Source organism: Protopterus annectens, chromosome 14.part0 (genome assembly GCF_019279795.1).
Source record: "Protopterus annectens isolate FY-2018-M chromosome 14.part0, PAN1.0, whole genome shotgun sequence".
Classification (NCBI taxonomy): domain Eukaryota; kingdom Metazoa; phylum Chordata; order Ceratodontiformes; family Protopteridae; genus Protopterus; species Protopterus annectens.
In genome coordinates, this window is record NC_056748.1 from 791,420,121 (window position 1) to 791,437,236 (window position 17,116).

Here is a 17,116-nt window from a genome sequence, read left to right on the forward strand (position 1 = left end):
GCAATTAATCTTGTGCATGTTGTGGATCTCTGCAAATTTTTATTAGATAGAACACATGAAGTAATGCAGGATACAATAATATGAAATTAAGTTTAATTTATATGCAGTCTCTTATTGAAGGAAGAAAAGCATTTGTTAATTCATGTTTGTAATGAAAAATCATTATCCACTTAAACCCTTGTCTGTCCAACCTTTAAGATCATTCACTTCTTCCACAAAATAAAATGAATATTTCCTTTGGGAATGTCTGCAGTTTAATCAACAGAGATCTCGGCTGCTTTTTCAGTCTCAGATAAGAAATATTTACTCTATGTGTTCTATTTTAGTATCAGCAACAGACAGTCCCAGTCCATAACCTGAGGCATTTTCTCTTAATGTCTTCATAGTCATATCCTTTGGTTTGTTCTGGTACCACTGCAAATTTTAAGTTGTCCCTACATGTCCAGCCCTCAAGTTCAGCCAGTTTTTGTGACTCTAGGTCATATTTTGCCATTCCATTTTTCCCTCCTCTCCTTTTCTGAAATCTGCATACTAGTCATTTCCTCTGAATGCCAGGTTAAAACATATTCTACTTCTTGAAGCCTTCTGTTATTTGTCTTTGTATACTCTAACAGAGAACCACTTACCTTGAAAACCTCAGAGTGCATTTGGTCAATCTTTTTTTTCCAAGAATGGAGAACTATCTCCTTCAGCTACCATTACCATCGGATCTCAACTCTCCTTCACCACACTTTGTCACCCACCGAGTTTTCAGTGTTGCTCTCCCCCTTACTTTTTCCACTTCTTAGCCGACCTTCTGGACTACCTCAGCTACCATTTCATTTTCTGTCAACAGTTTACACGATTGTAGTGATATAAGCTGTTTAGTGCCCAGAGATCTGTTTTTAACTGATTATACTACTGCTTCCATCGTGGAATACCATGTCTACCTATTTTTAGTATCAGAAAGCCCCTGAAGTAATACCTTTACACCTTCTGGTCTGATGGGACCTTCTATGTGACTTTTCTAAAAGATGTAGAACTTCTTCTTTATTGATGGGTTGGCATGTCCAGCAAGGGAAAGGAGAGGACATTAGGGTTGAAAGATAGGTACTCTTGTAATTTTGTACATAGTCATCCTCACCCACCCTCTCATAGTGAAATCTTGTCATGTCAATTGGTGAAGGGGGGGGTTGGCAAGCCACAACCTATACTGCTTCCAGAGGGCAGCAGTCCTGCAAAGCTTCAGGGCTGTGGCTGCCTGCCTACAGGACTATAACCTCTCAGTGACTGCTGAGAACTCTGGTCATTGCTACAACATACTCTGTGGGAGGTACCCTGGTTACTGTACCCCCTTTCTAAGTTGCCTTTGTTTTGCTACTGTTGTCTTCTCCAGAACCACAACTGGCACGGGCTCTTCTGGAAAATGAGGAAGGGTCTCCAAGAAGAGGAAAACTGACACCAACCTCATTTAAGGTTTTCTCTTCATGTGTCATCTAGTCTATGTGTTCATTTACTTCACAATGAAAAAAATCAGGACCATGAAACCGGACCTTTAAGAACATCACCTTGTTATCTTATGCAAGACTGTCAATCTGATCCAGTTGTACAGATATACAGCAATGACAGATGTTGCCTCTCCAAATGAACCTTCAGTTGCATTGATGACTACTCTCATCATAAGATTCAACATAACACAGACTGCAGCATAGTGGAACTTGAGTTTTTATTAGGCCTGCCTGGTTGTTGGTCTATTCTCTAGATCATTTTGTTAAAGAATTGCCCTGAAAAAGTCCTTCATATGGTCCAAACATATTAGTGGCCTCAATCAAAAGGCCGAGGACATGTAGGTATGTTTTCCCAGGTGAACAACAGCTCTGTTCTTCTTGTCTGGTGGATGCACCACAAGGCTCTAGGGTATGAAAGCCTTCTTTAGAAAGTACAGTTTTGTACCTACCATAAATGCAGCAGTGTAACACGATGAACATCTACTTCCAAACTTTAAGTGTCAAGCTTAAGACTCTCTGACCAGAAAATCCAGTACGTATGAGGAAATTTCATCCTATTTACTTTTTCTGTGTATAAAGTCCATTGTATCACACAAGGTCCAAGCAAGCTTAGTTGCCACTCACAATGCTGGCTACTTGTAAGACTACCCAAGAAGTTTGTTGAGAAAACCTAAAGGCCTTCTGCTGTATTCTCTGTGGACAGGACACAAGGTCAGATGGTCAATCACTTGACTTCATCATCTTCAAGACTTATCTGAACTGGTGTAGTCCGGAGGAATATTAGGAAATCACAGCCCTCCAAGTCAGCAGTAGAGGGCTCTGTAAGGACCCACTGTGATTACTATTACATAGGGATGCCTTGTACAGTAGTGAAGTGCTTCTGATAAGGAAGAAGGCCTCCCTCTGGGAGTTAACATAGTTGAAAGTACTCACAGAATCTCTTGATAAGACAGTGGACAGAAGGGGACCAGTCAGCAAAAACAGCTGAGGCAAGTAATGAGCTTGGAACCAAAACTTAACTAGACAGAATTGGGGTGCCAAATAGTCAGAATCCACTTGCTCATAACTGAAGCTGGACAAGAATTTTACATCAGAAACAGACAACCAAGGACTCAACACTGGGTATCAAAAATGCTAGCATGAGCACTGAAAGGATAAGTGTCAATGTGTCAATGCCAAAAAAAAAATAATAACAACTGAAGCTGTGGCAGTCAACCACAGAAGCATCAACAAGAAAGCTGATGCTGTCGCCATCACTCCAGAGGCAACTGATGACTACTATATCATCAAAGGATCGCAAACTGAAAAAGATGAACATGACACCTTTGGTAAGACACCTATCAATGCCAGTCTTAGCAGATTAGTCAACAAGACGATAGCAGATGATGAGGAAGAATTGTATTACCCTGGAATCAACCAGTGTCATTAATAAGGGGAGTTAAATCTTGATGAGATACCTTTGTGGGACACAGAGACCAGGGAACCTTTGGTTCATCATAAAAACATCCTCCACTAGCTTCCCATACATGAGATGAACAACCAAAGTAGCAAGTGGATGTCTCAGACTTCTCTTTCCAATGCCAACTCGAGAATCAGAAAAAACATCTTGTGATGGAGCCTGAATTATTACTGAAGAAGAGACTACCTCAAATACTTTCTAGGAGAAGTAGTTTACCACCAACCTTCCAATCAAAATTGCCGAAAGGAAGTTTCAAGACTGGACATACTACACTCTTCCTGAAAGGAAGCAATGTCTCTTGAAAGCTTTCTAACAGACTGCACTATCTTGACTCTAGGAGACTTCAATTAAGCAACTTCAATTAAGCAAGTTTTAAAGTCAAATGTTTAACCCTAGGTCTCCCCTGAAAAATGGCCATTAGCCTAGTGTGACTAACCTGGTTAACAAAATATACACTTCTAAACAAATAAAAGGCTTTAGTATACGCTGACGTCAGAAGTGCCAAAGTAAGTCTAGAACTAGAGGTTAAAGGACAATCTGCTGACCCTGAAGCATCATTATTTGCTGTTAAAGACTCTGTTCATAAAGGCACTTTTCTGTGTCTAAGTGTTGCAAATAAAACTCAGCACTTTTCCGTTAACGGGGCAGCAGCACAATGCGCGGCTGATGTCATGTGACTGCTGCTTATTTTTTGCTGCTTGTAATGTTGTGTTCATTATGACAGTGTTACTGAATGTTTCATATGTCAATACTGATTATTTTATCATTCTGTTTTTCATTTTGCCTTTGTTGTCATAGTAGTAATGAATTTTCCTGCCAAGTCACTGCTGCTTGTTATTGTTGTGTTCTGCTTTTTATTTTCCATTTGTTGTGACAGTAGTACTGATTTTCCATCACAACTCAGTGCTGCTTCATTTCTTCTTGTATTCTGCTTTTAATTTAGGATTTCTTGTTGGACTGTTATTGATTTCCTCCCAAGTCAGTGACGCTTACACACACACTTTTACAAAGAAGTGCTCGTCTGTCCGACCACCTGCTGATTTTGAACGGTCACTGTCTTAACATTTGGAATGGTGTGAGGGATATCTGTCATCCTGCAGCACTGGCAATGGGGACAAAGGCCTTTCATACATAGCAAAACGTGTTCGACATGTGAACTGAAAATGGGGAGAAACTGTTAATGGGCCAGCATGCAAAATGTACAGTTGCTGTCAAATCCGTGCTGCTTATTTGTTTCTGGTTTTAAACCTGTCTGCCTTCTGACAGTATTATCGATTGTCTGATAAATCAGTACTGCTTATTTTACTGTTTTGTTCTGCTTTTAATTTTGCCTATGTTTCGCGGCAACATTTATGTCTGCCGACAACTGCTGCCCCGTTAACGGAAAAGTGCCTAAATCTCTTTAAAGATTTTCTACATGTTAGGGTTACAATTCCCTCCTAAAAACAACAAACACATTGTGTGTTGATAATGTGGCTTTTTTCCTCTAACAGGCCAATAGTGAAACCCATGACTTATGGCTGACTGGGAAGGATACACAAAAAGTAACCCTATGAAAAAGGAGCAACAAAAGTCAGGAACTCCTGAAAAAAGGAGCAAGCCTACAGACAAGTTAAAAAACAACACACTAATTCCCTAGTGGGGTAAATACTCAAGCATACATGTAAAGCTGAAAAACTAACAAAACATTAACAGCAAATGGCAGAACAGAAAAATGCAAAAGGACAGGTATTTGTTTCTAAATAGAACACTACCTAAAGAAGCAGGTCACAGCCTGAAACTGAGAATTAGAAACCTAAAAGAAAAAAATGTATTTTTTTTTGTTCAAAAGCAAAAAAGACAGGCTGAGAACTGTACTAGACAGCTGCAAATGAATACCTGAAAAAGAATTACTAATGGCCTGAATTTCTCACAAAAACTAATAAGCAGACTGGGGTTGCTAAAATGACCAATGTTAATGGATTATAGTAATGAAGCTATGAAGAAGGGTAGTAGTGTGATTCTTTACTGTAGAGAGGAGGTACAAAGCAGTCTGGGAAAGTTTGTAGTGCCAAGTTGTCCTCATGCAAGCTTACTTAGTACTACAAATTGCAGAGGATGGACTCACTTCTACCAGACCATTTGCTACTTTAGAGAACACTGGGAGTTATGTTTACATTCTCATAAATGGGTGTTTTGAAAACTTCAGTGTAATACGAAGGGCTTGAAACCCAAAGCTAGCCAATTAAGCTAAGCACAACTTATATACACTCAAGTATCATTAAATGAGAAAACTTAAATGAAAAAAAAACTCCAAGCCACTCCAGTCAATCCACTTAACCAAAAACTTTTATTACAGTCACATAAGCTCTTTCGTCCTACATTATAGTAAAACTTCATCAGGTAATAAACTTCTACTAAAACCCTGCTTAAATACCTTTCTAAAATCACGTGATGCATAAATATAACTAAAGTGAAGAGGAAACTCATTCATAAATCCACTGATCATACCTTAAAGAACTTCACATTAAAACCAAACACAAATATATCATAAAAAATAAAAATAAATCTAAAAAAAAATAGGAATGAACAAATCCTTTAATATATCATAATAAAAAAACAAGCCTTATCAAGATATTATGCTCAATTAATATTGTTTTAAAACGTAACAATATCAACACTAAAACCTATGTATAAAAAGCTGGTGTAGAAGTAGGATTTAAAACAACAATTTTAAAGTTCAGGAAATACTACCTTTTAAGTGCTTTTAACTTCAAAAGAGGTGCTAATGACATGTGCTCATTCAGGCCAGGCCAGGCCAGTTACTTGCGTTTCAATACAATTGCCAAAATAGTTAATTCTCTTTTCTCTAAAATTAGGCCATGGTCCTCCACGAGCATTCCGTTTCACGTTTTCTAGTACTGTAAATCTAAATGTATACCTATTAAATTCATTAATATGTTTGCAAAAGGCATTTCTACTCTTTCCCTTCCGGATCTCATAAATGTGCTCATAAATACATTTCCCGAGCTTGCACTCTGTTTTACCTATATAAAAACTATCACGACTGGCAAAAAAGCAACATAAATTATACCAGCACTACCACAATTGGATTTTTCTTTAATGTGAAAAATATGCCCTTCACATAACATCTTAAAGTTTTACTATGATGTAGGGCAAAAGCACTTAATGTGGCTGTAATAAAAGTTTCTGATTAAGCAGATCAACAGGAGTGGCTTGGCGTTTTTTTTTTTTGTTTCTTTTTTTGTCCTGGTTTGTTGGCGCCTTTTTGGATTTTCTTGATTTGTTTTGAAAACGATTTGGCTATGGGGGGGTCTGGCTACTTCAGTACCACTGTTCCCTGACAGTGGTTATGTCTGAAATGCAGAGAACAGTGACAACTTAACATTACTCATTCAGCAGTTGACCCAGTGACTGGATTACATTTTCACACCGCATATATCTGTTCAAGAGGGTGGAGGAAATGGCATTACTAACTCTCAACCTTTTAGGACTGTTAATAATTTGGGTTTCTTGCAAAAACCGAACCGTGTGTTTAATTAACCTAATCTGGTGAGGTTTTGCCCCTGGGTTGGCAATGTGCTGGTACTGAATGAGTGGTTACAGAATAATTATAATTTCAACAATGCATCATCAATGGGAAATAACATTTCCGAGTGCCTTAATGAACGTAATTATAAACTGTTGAAAATTAAGAAGCTGCAACTGGAATCAATTAGGGTTAACCGTGTCCCTAAAGGTTTGAGGATGTGGAGTTATCTTACAGGTATGGAAAAGAATTCAACTTTGCATTATTAACTGTTATCTTTATTTGATAAACAAGGATGCGAATATATGGAGGTGATTGTTAAACATAATGCTAAATTAATTGAAAAATTGTCTGATGAAGTTAGCACACTTGATAACTTGTTTACCCAAGACTTGGAGTATAACAAATTTAACACAGAGTATGCTTGTATTTTTTTTCCAGCACTGAACAATTACTACAACATTTAAAGACTACTAAAATGAAAAAAACTTGAGCGTGATCAAACTGATTTTCATGCGGTTGCATACCCTAATCCAGCTGAGTCCCAAGTGTGGGGCAAAAGGACTTTCAGACAGTACAATGGTGTTGGTAATAATTTTTTTTTAACATCCACAGAAACAATAATTCTCATGGGAATATGAACAGCAGCAACCACAGCATAGAAAATAATCAAGACACATCTGTGTCTGACCCTTTGTATTCTCCTTCTCTGAGGAAATCACAGAGTATAAGGAATAGCAACTGCAAGAATCAATGGGAAATGGAAGAATCACACATATCCCCTCTGAGGAACCAACGGAACTCACACTTTCAGAACAGGCCCTCTCAGACTGGCCAGTTGGGTTATCAACAGTACGGACAGAGGACTTTTTTATCCATGAGACTGAAAGCACAATGTGTGCTGACAGTAATAAGAAGTTATGCACCTACCATAACGTTCCATGTTAGTTGTCTTCTACTTCTCGCCTTCTTTCTTGCTGGATGGGTTCAGAGCCGATCCTCGGCTCCGACTCGGCCTATAGTATAGCTCGAGAGCTATTTTTACTGGCTTGAGGCAGCCCTATATCCCACAATACCATGCGCTAACTCCCCAGATCTCGTTGACAGATAACACATAGTACTGTTTTATTGTTACCAAAAAATAAGCCATTATATAAAAATACGATCTCCCTGCTGGTAATACTCATGATACGGGTAACCCTGAATAACTGTGTGTCATGAAAGAGAAGGACTCAGAGACCTTCAAGTCTGTCCAGGCTAGGGGGCAGGAGGGAGGGTTGCAAGAAAGAAGGCGAGAAGAAGACAACTAACATGGAACGTTATGGTAGGTACATAACTTCTTAATGTTAAGTTGTCATTCTCGCTTTCATTCTTGCTGGATGGGACAGCGTCCCTAGCACCTTGGTCCTGGGTGGCTCAACGGAACAGACTCCTGAGTACGGTGGAACCAAAGTCAGCTCTATTTCTGGAAGCTATATCAAGTTTGTAATGGGTAATAAAAGTATGTTGAGAAGCCCATGTAGCTGCTGCACAAATGGCATCTAATGGTAACCTTGCTTGAAAGGCTGTTGAGGTTGATAGTGCCCTGGTTGAATGAGCCTTAGGTCTTGAAGGAAGTTGTTTGTGTCTCAACTCATAGACAAAGGTAATGATGGATGCTAACCATCTGGAAAGAGTTACCTTTGATACTGGAAGTCCTTTCTTTCCTTCAGCATAAGAGAGGAAGAGCTGTCCTGACTTTCTGAACTGTTTTGTCCTGTCTAGATAATACCGCAGTTGACGAACATCCAAGGAATGTCGTTTCTGTTCAGCCCTGTTTGAATAATTGGGGAAGCAAACAGGCAAGTCAATAGTGTGGTTCAGATTTGATTCAGAAGAAACTTTTGGTAGACAGGAAGGATTCGTTCTGAGAGCTACCCTGTCTTTATGAAAAACGAAATAAGGGGGACGGACAGACAAGGCCTGAAGTTCCGACACCCTTCTGGCAGATGTTATAGCCACCAAAAACAGAGTTTTCCAAGAGAGAAGCTTGAGGGAACAAGAAGCTGCAGGCTCAAAGGGAGGGAGAATTAATGAAGTTAACACTAAATTTAGATCCCATTGTGGAGGAGGATCCTTAATGGGAGGTCTGAGCAAGAAGATGCCCTTGAGGAAAGCTTTACAGAGTTTATGGGACATAATGTTGGTTTCCGAGAGCCCTACATGAAAACTGGCAATGGCCGCTAGTTGTACTCTGATAGTGGCTGACAACGACCCTGAATGAAAAAGCTCCGCCAGAAAATCTAGAACTTTATGAATTTGTGCATTAAAAGGATCTAAGGACCTAGCTTCTGCCCAGAATGAAAAACGCTTCAATTTACTCGCATAAGTCTTCCAAGTATTGGACTTATGGGAGGCAAGAATGATATCACGGACAGGAAGAGAAATAAAGGGAAGCTTGGCTATAGTTGGAAGTGAAGCAACCATGCTGTGAGGTTCAAAAGGTCTGGAAATGGTTCCAGATGCCAGGGCTGTTCCAGTAGATAATGGTGCAGGAACGGAAACCATACTTGTCGAGGCCAGTACGGAGCAATGAGGATCATTTTGGATCTCAATGCGGTTGCTTTCTGAATTAACTGCGGAATCAACGTAAAAGGGGGAAAAGCGTATAGAAGACCCTGAGGCCAATCGTGGACAAGAGCGTCTCTGGGGGGATGGCCTGGTAGAGGGAAGAGTGTGAAGAAGTCGAGGCACTTGCTGTTTTGAGGTGTTGCGAAAAGGTCGCAGCAAGGTTGGCCCCACTTCTGGAAAATTCTCTCTGCTACCGCTTGATTTAGAGACCACTCGTGAGGCATGAGAATTGTTCTGCTCAGTCTGTCCGCTATGACATTGGGACCTCCCAGGGATGTGCGTTGCTATCAGAAACTGTTGAGAGGAGATCGCCCACTGCCAAAGTCTGAGTGCTTCTCGACATAGGGGGTAGGACTTTGTTCCGCCCCGCTTGTTTATGTACCACACTACAGACATATTGTCCGTTTGAACTGCTATAGTCCCCATGGGAAGAGAGTCCTGAAGGGCTTGCAACGATAAAAGCACTGCTCTCATCTCCAGGACATTTATGTGCAGGTGGCATTCTAATTGTTGCCATGTGCCCTGGACAGTCCTGCCCTGATAGTGCCCCCCCCCCCCCCACCCGATCAGGGAGGCATCCATTGTCACCATGGCAACTGGAGGGGGAAGAACAAAGAGTCTGCCCTGAAGAAGTTGAGGGGAGACCATCCACCAGGAGAGGTGTTTTTTGCAAACTGGGATTATCAAAATGTTGTGAGTCATTGGGAGCTGTTGATAGGACCACTGAGAAAAAAGCATCCACTGGAGAATTCTCATGTGGAAGCGGGCTAAGGGGAGAAGGAGAATTGCTTCTGCCATGAGGCCCAATGTTTTCAGTACTAACTTGACTTGAATTCTGTTGGACTGAAACAGTAACTGAACATTCCGCCGTATGTCTGTCACTCTCTGCGGTGGTAATGTTGCAGACATTTCTGTGGTGTTTAACACGGCGCCTATGAAGTTTATACATTGAAAAGGCAACAAGGAGGATTTTGCGAAATTTATGGAAATACCTAGTTTGTTGCAAATGCGAATGGTGTAATCCCTGGCTATGGTAAGATGCTGCTTGGTGGTAGCAGTAATCAGCCAGTCGTCTAAGTATGGAAACACCTGGAATCCTTTTTGTCTCAGGTGAGCCATGACCACTGCCAAACATTTGGTGAACACCCCGGGGGGCTGTGGTGAGACCAAAGGGCAGGGCTCTGAATTGGTAATGACTGGCTCCCAGCCGGAAGCGGAGAAACCTCCTGGAGCGCCTGTGTATCTTTACATGATAGTACGCGTCCTGAAGGTCTAACGAGCACATCCAGTTGTCTCTGCCCAAGAAGGGCAGAATGGACTGCCGCGTCACCATCCGAAATTTTGTCTTCTGCACAGACTTGTTCAGTCTGCTAAGGTCCAAAATGGGTCTCCCGTCTCCTGTCTTTTTTGGTACCAAAAAGAACCTGGAGTAGATTCCGGATCCTAGCTGGTCTGCTGGGACTGCCTGGATGACTCTTTTTTTCTAACAGCTTTTTTATCTCTAGCTGTGCCTGACCCCTGTGTCCGGGTGGTACGTCTGGGAGGGGTCTTGACAGGTGGATTGGAGGGGAAAAGAAGGGGATTTTGTAACCCTCGGATATGATCAACTGTACCCATTTGTCTTGAGAGGGATTGCCAGGCTTCCGGGTACAGAGATAATCTTCCCCCGACTGCCTCCAAAGGTGGACAGTCGGGCAGCTTCTCAGGGATGCTGAAGGGATTGGTCAGGGAAGGATTCCCTGGAACCCTGGTTCTGTGGACCCCCTCTGCCCCTGTGGCAGCGTCTATTATTGTTCCCCCCTCTGCCTCTGGGGGGAAGTTCACCATGTGCGGCAGGCGCGACTCCCACATCTTTCCACCCTTCTGACCTTTAGGGTATGGTCTAGATGGTGTGGAAAAGTGGACTCCCACGGCAGAGAGAGTCTTACCATCTTGCTCGCACCTGGTGAGGGTATTCTTCACTTGAGGTCCAAACAACTCTGAACCATCAAAAGGGGTGTTGGTGAAGCATGCCTTGAAGGGATCAGCAAAATTACAGAGTTGCATCCAAGCGTGACGTCTCAACGCAACACCTGTGCCTGTGGCCCTACTTGCTCCATCGGCTGCATAAGTGATAAGCTGCATGGAGGAGTTGGCAATGGAATTCAGGATAGCCAGCTGGGAGGTAATCTTGTCCTGATACCCCGCAGCAGAAGGATCCTGTATGGTTTCACCCAGTTCTTTGAGCAAATCTCTCTGAAGCCAGGTGAAATTACATAAATAGTTCAGCGACCACATGGCAAAGTTTGCTGAAGCAAATGTCGGCTTACCGTACCTGTCCATAGTCCTGGACTCTTTATTAGGAGGATGAACAGGTACAGAAGGATCAGCTAATTCCTTCTTAGTGGTGGCTGCTACCACCATAGCATCTACCGAGACACCTTTGGTCAGAAATGGTTTGTCTACCGGAGCAGAAATAAATTTAGAAGGCCTCCTAGGGGTAGGTTCCACCGAGTCAGGAGCCGCCCATGCCTTTCTGGCCACTATGTCCATCAGTGGGTCGAAAGGAGGGGACACCCAGGAGGTGGAAGGGTGAGATCCAAAAGCGTCAAGGTAAACAGACTCGTCCTCGGAAGGTTTGAGGGTGGACCAATCTCCCCTTTGTCTCAGGATTTCTAGGATGTCTGAAAATGAGACATCCTCAGAGGGGGATCTTGGGGAACCCTCCGACTCATCCAAGTCGGTGTCAGAAGTGATAGACTCAGGGGAGTCTACGTGCTTCCTCTTACACTTTCTTTTCCTATGGTGTTCCCCTGAAGCATCAGGAGAGGCCTCGGATGAAGAAGAAACATCCAAAGTGGGTACCTGAAGCTTTGGATCTCTGGTATCGGTTGCAAGAGGATGGCCAGAGACTGTAACAGGCACTGTAGAGGGAGGAGCTGAAGGAACCAACCTTGGAGCAGGCACCGGATCTAGCACGCTCCTTATCACCTCAAAAGCTCCCCTATGATGCACAGAAGAAAGTCCTGGTTCCGAGGATACCAGGACTGCTCCCGGCACCGACAGAGAAGGCTCCGAGGCTGATGTCCGGGCCGAACTAACCAGCGCCGACGCTCCGAGAGGAAGAACGGGGTCGGACAAGGGTCCGATGCCACTCGCCCCCTCGGAGCCGACAAAGGAGACTCGGCGCCCGGATCCCTCCATGGACGGCGCCAATGAAGAGATCGGAGCCGATGACGCCGGGGCCAAAGGTGGCAGTATCGGCTCCGACGTGGGCAAGGTCCCGGTTCCGACAAACTCCAGCTCCGAACTCAGTTGAAGAGTCGGAGGAGGAATCAAAATTGGTACCGAAGGAGCCACAGTCTGGTGAGATGGGCTTTGGAGCATTTGGGCCAGTGCCTGAGACTTGAGGAGTCTGCTAACCACCCTCTCAAGGTCATGGTCGGAAAGCCTGGAAGACCTGGAGGAATGAGTCCTATGGCTCCGCTCCGATAGTAAGGGCGATCCTGGAGTCGAATGGACAGATTCTATGGAGGGTGACCTAGAGCGCTTGTGCGCTGTTGTCGACTCCGATAAGGGTTTCGGAGCGGAAGGAGTCTTGCTCGCATCGGCTCCGACTCGAGCCGATGTCAAAACAGTATCGGTTCCGCCAGCCGTCGACTCAGAAGCTGGAGCCGAGGATTTGGCGGGCTTGGAAGGCTTCCCCGAGCCGGACCACTGGGGAATCTTCAGGCTTTAATAAGCCCCTCAAGATCAATTTATTACGGCGCTCCTGCAGGACTCTTGGGCTAAAACTGTGGCAAATGGAGTCCTGCAGGTGCAAGGATCCTAAACAATAAACACAAGAAGTGTGACCGTCTGTCAGAGACATTTTCTGACAGCACGAGTCCCACTTCTTGAACCCTGAAACCTTTGTGTCCTTAGACATAATGATAGGACACTAACAACCAGTAGTCAGCACTCACACTCTCACTCAACCCTTTAAAGAAAGAGGCTGACTAACAAACACAACCACACACACTAAAGAATCTATAGAAAAACTAAGGCCTACAGGCCCATAAAGTTTGACTAAGAAAAGGGGTGGGAAAGGGCTTACTAACAACTTTTTCTAAGGGGTTTAGTGTGAAACTACAGTAGAAAGGTAAGGATAGAAAAAAAAAACTAGGTGAAAAACTAAGAATTTCCACAAAAAAGTTCTTTACTGACCTGAGCCGGTAAAAACGCAACCTCGCAGCGAAGCGGCAAACAAGATCTGGGGAGTTAGCGCATGGTATTGTGGGATATAGGGCTGCCTCGAGCTGGTAAAAATAGCTTTCGAGCTATAGTATAGGCCGAGTCGGAGTTGAGGATCGGCTCCGAACCCATCCAGCAAGAATGAAGGCGAGAATGACAACTTAACATCAATAGTTATAAATGTAACATGTTAATGAACACTGAAGGAGATTTTAAAATTTACAATTTTTCAGCAGTGAACAGTCATGGAAGTTGCTCTGACTTGTTCTCTATGGGAACTACCTTGGTACCGACTAGAAGGGCAAAGTGCCAGAAGTCTTAATGGACTTTAAATTATATCTAAGAAAACTTAACCTTAGTTTAATGTTTAAGGAACTGCTTTATGTTATGAACCCCTTTTGTACTTCTAGTACATTTAACCAACCCCTGCATCCGGTTTTGGCTCCGTTTGAAAAAATATGTGAATTGGACATAAGAAGTTCATTGTGTAATAAGACAAACTACAAATAACCAAATATAACTATGGATGAACTGAAACAAACTGAGTTCATAAAAAAATCAGAATGTGAAACTTATGAAACCAGATTGGGGGGGTGAATTAGTAATCATGGAAAGAATGAATTACAACAGTAGAATTTTTGGGATACTCAGTGAGAATGCCTATGAATTAGTAAGCAAGAACAGAATGAATGTGGCATATCATAATATTATGACTCAACTTAAGGACATGTCCATACATGGACGTATCAAAATCAGTGAATACAACTATTTAAATATGGCTTCCCCTGTGGTACCCACCATGTTTGGAGTACCTAAATTACATAATGCTCACAATCCACATATGCATCTGATAGTAGATGGGAGAGTATCTATTAGTGCATAAGCCCAATTTTTAAACCATAATTTAAAACACTTATTAAAAGATGAGCCCCATCTATGTAAAGACTCATGACACTTTCTTGATAAAAATCAATGAACTGCCATTTAATGACACCAAAGTCTTTATTACAATAGAGGTGAAAGACCTTTATATGGTCATAACGCATGAAGAAGGGGGCTAGTGGTTCACTGAATATTTAAATAGGAAGGGAATAGACCAGGAGCAAGTTAACTTATATGAAGAGCTTTTAGACATAATTTTGAAAAATAACTTCATATATTTTGAAGGACAATATTACCTTCAGAGAAAAGGGGTGGAAATGGGTTCGCCATGCAGGTCCTTATTTGCAAATATCATGATGTTGGAATGGGAACATCTTTATATACATAATAGTAAATTTGTAAACTCTTTCTGATTACATTTATGCTATTAAGATGATATATTTATTGTCTGGCAGGATAACAAGGAAAAAAATAGAGTTATTTGTGGAATATATTAATAAAAGTACCAATTTTGGGGGGTTTTCCCAAGTCTATACAAATATTTAATTGGATGTTCTGCTAGATAGAGACTGTATAAATAGAAAATACACTTCCTGCATCTACAGGAAACCCACTTATTACAATTCTCCCACACTACTCTAGTTCACACTCCTTTTCCCATAAAAAAGTTGTTATAAGGAGGCAACTAGTTAGAGCAGCATGAATGACAACCATGGAGCACCATTTTGTGGATTAATGTTACATCCTAAAGGGTACGTTTTTAGAGAGAGACTACTCGGATGTTTTGGTGGATGAAATGATATCTGAAGTAACGAGTAAAAGAGAAAGTGGACATCTTGTTCCGCTGCTCAATAACAGTATGAATGGAGTTCAAGCAGTGATAAAGAATAGGGTGGAGACTGTTACAAATCCTCAGCAGGGTTATAGTAATTCTTTCATTACCACTTTCAATTCTGAAAGTGGACTGATTAGATGGAGTTTAAAAAAGAACGGGAATATATTTTGTGAGGACAGAGCGATTGGTGAAAAGTAGGGGGAGGGACCTGTTATAGTATACAGGAAGGACAGAAACTTTAAGAATTTGAGAAATAGGATAGACCTATAAGTAACAATCCCTCAATGAGTAAATTTAGGAGATGCAATTATTGCAAATACATCCATATGGGTGATCAATTTAATATTCAAAGGTGTACTTTTCATATTAAAGAAAAATTTAATTGTGATAGTGCTGGTATAGTTTATGTTGCTTTGTGCCAATCATGTGATAGTATTTATATAGGTAAAACAGTGCAAGCTCCGGGAACATATTTATGAACACATTTATGAGATCTGGAAGGGAAAGAGTACAAATGCATTTTCCAGAGATATTGATGAAATTAATGGGCATACCTTTAGATTTACAGTACTAGAAAAAGTGGAACAAAATGCTCATGGAGGACCATGGCCAGTAATTTTAGAAAAAAGAGAAGCAACTATTTTGGCAGTTATACTGGAACACAAGTAACTGGCCTGGCCTGAACGAGCACATATCAATAGTACCTCTTCTGAAGTTAAAATCACTTAAAATATAGGATTTCTTAAACTTTAAAAGAATTGTTTTACATCCTACTTCAACTACACCAGCTTTTTATGCATAAGTTTTGGTGTTGAAATTGTTACATCTTAAAACAATATTAATTGAGCATAATATCTTGATAGGTTGGGGTTTCTTATTGTGATATAGTAAAGGATTTGTTCATTCATATTTTTTATTTTTTATCCTAATTTTTATAATATACTTGTGCTTGGTTTTAATGTGAAGTTCTTTAAGGTTTAATCAATGAATTTATGAACGAGTTTGCTTGTCACTTTAGTTGTATTCAAGCATCACATGATTTCAGAAGGGTATTCAAGCTGGGTTTTAGTGGAAGTTCTTTATCTGAAGAAGTTGCACTATGATGTAGGATGAAAGCGCTTATGTGACTGTAATAAAAGTTTTTGGTTAAGCAGATCGACTAGAGAGGCATGGCATTTTTTTTAAGTTTTCCTGGTTTGTTGGCACCTTTCTGGATTTTCATCATTAAATGACATATTGTATGAACCGAATAACAACCAAGGCTATAACATTGCTAAACAAGATACAGAAATATACAGAAAAGTTATTATTTGGCAGCTGCACAGTAGCCATTACACTTTTTTCAGATTGCTACGGAGTCCAATGGAGAATAATATGTCCAGTTCTAGAGTCCTAACCTGTGGAAAATAGAGGCCGAAAAACTAGTACAATAATGCTGCACTATGACTCTGGGATAAAATGGTACAGTGCAATTGCAGTAAGGTACAAATCACATAATAAAGGTGCCCACAAACTACAGGCAGGCCTAATACAGCTTTATTAAATGATAATAATCAAAGCAAACTGTGAAGAGTCATACAATAGGGCATTTGAGACAAGCAAGTAACATCTGGTTTCACAAAACAATTATCATTAAAGCATTATCTACCCCTTTCCCCTCCATGCAAAAATTAGAAGACAACTTGTAAAACTAAGAATCAATTGCATTTATAGAATTTCTTCTCAGTAAAATAGCACATCATGTTCTTGCTTCAGTCTCAGCCTCCCAGTTTTCCCTAATGAGCTTTGAAAACAAACTACAAAGAAAGTACAGTTTTGTACCTACCATAAATGTAGATGTCCGATAGGTATGCATCTGCAGTCATAGCATATGGGTTGTCCTGCCTCAGGCAGCCCTTCGGTCGGCCGGATTCCAAAGTCTGGGTCTGGCCTCGGCTGATGTCGCACTTTTCCCGACGTCAGAGTGTCTGGGGTATAAAAGCATCAGCCGACGCCATTTTCCTCAGTTTTTCTTGCCCCAGATGCCAGGTGCCCTCTAGGAAGGCTAAATTTGGATAAATGCTGAAAAGTTCCAAACATTTGCAAATTATATACATGCATAA

The 17,116-nt window shown here is 41.4% G+C and overlaps 1 protein-coding gene across 2 annotated transcripts in view; it reads right to left on the reverse strand.

The window, feature by feature from the left end:
- The window catches only part of SEMA4G (semaphorin 4G), a 1,755,375-nt gene that overhangs the window by 840,927 nt on the left and 897,332 nt on the right, over window positions 1-17,116 (reverse strand). The gene's annotated exons all lie outside the window — the stretch shown is intronic.